The sequence below is a fragment of the Octopus bimaculoides genome, chromosome 15, assembly GCF_001194135.2.
Source record: "Octopus bimaculoides isolate UCB-OBI-ISO-001 chromosome 15, ASM119413v2, whole genome shotgun sequence".
In the NCBI taxonomy this organism is placed as follows: Eukaryota; Metazoa; Mollusca; class Cephalopoda; order Octopoda; family Octopodidae; genus Octopus; species Octopus bimaculoides.
The window spans coordinates 43,751,403-43,752,547 of record NC_068995.1 but is presented as its reverse complement, the minus strand read 5'-3'; the positions used below and the strand labels follow the sequence as shown (position 1 = coordinate 43,752,547).

General features: G+C 35.5%; 2 protein-coding genes across 3 annotated transcripts in view; both read right to left on the bottom strand.

The window, feature by feature from the left end:
• LOC106879000 (G-protein coupled receptor 183-A) overlaps positions 1-1,145 on the bottom strand; it is a 269,907-nt gene that overhangs the window by 88,899 nt on the left and 179,863 nt on the right. The gene's annotated exons all lie outside the window — the stretch shown is intronic.
• Positions 1-1,145, bottom strand: part of LOC106878979 (protein MTO1 homolog, mitochondrial) — a 353,585-nt gene that overhangs the window by 351,806 nt on the left and 634 nt on the right. The window lies entirely within an intron of this gene.

Here is a 1,145-nt window from a genome sequence, read left to right as displayed (position 1 = left end):
CCATCATCATCGTTTATTGTTCGCTTTTCATACTAGCATGGGTTGGATGATTTGACTGAGGACTGGTGAAACCAGATGGCTACACCAGGCTCCAATCTGATTTGGCAGAGTTTCTACAGCTGGATGCCCTTCCTAACACCAACCACTCTGAGATGTATATATATATACACAAACACACACATATTCACACATGCACATACACACACACACAATGATATACTTTTAGTTTCTATCGACCAAGTCCTTTCCCGAGTCTTTGGTCAACCTGAGGATTCAGTAGGAGACACATGTGCAAATTGCCATGCAGTAGGATTGAACCTAAAGCCATGTGGTTGAGAGGCAAACTTCTTGACCACACAGCTACGTTAACAATGCTCAAAAAAATGAATAAATTAATAAAATAAAAAGAAATAAAAACAGAAACAAATAAACAAAAAGACATCAGATTTTATTGTAAAATAGAATGGTTTGGCTGTGGCATTAATTTCTGTAGAGTTTTTGAAAGGATTTGCATTTGGAGGGATCTTTAAGAACATCTATATGTATATATATATATATATATACATACACACGCGCACACACATATATATGTATGTGTATACATAAATATGTGTGTGTATGTGTAACAGTTGTTCATCACGGACGGAATTAATTCAAACTGCATCCTGAGATGGAAATAGGACAAGCAGCATGATGCACAGAAATAGGACAAAGAAGTGTCATCACACTGCAAATAAATAGCATAAACTATGATAGCAGGTTAAAATAGGTTGAGATATATCATAGTGGATGAAATAGGACAAATTAAACTATATATGTTGGGCAAAATAGATCAGCTACAAATATAGAGCCAAAATAGGTCAAACTATAAAATATCAAGGAAATGAAATGATTACAGCAAACTAATTTCTAGAGGGAAAATGGGACAAACGTGAACAGAGATGGAACATTGAGCAAGCTGTACATGTACAAAAATAGGACAAAGCACACAAAGTGGAAAGATGTGTATCTGAGTTAAAATGGGACACACATTAACATGGTTTCAGAATAGGACATGTTTCAGGACAGAGAGAAAAGACCATATACAAAAATAGGACAAAGCACACAAAGTGGAAAGATGTGTATCTGAGTTAAAATGGGACACT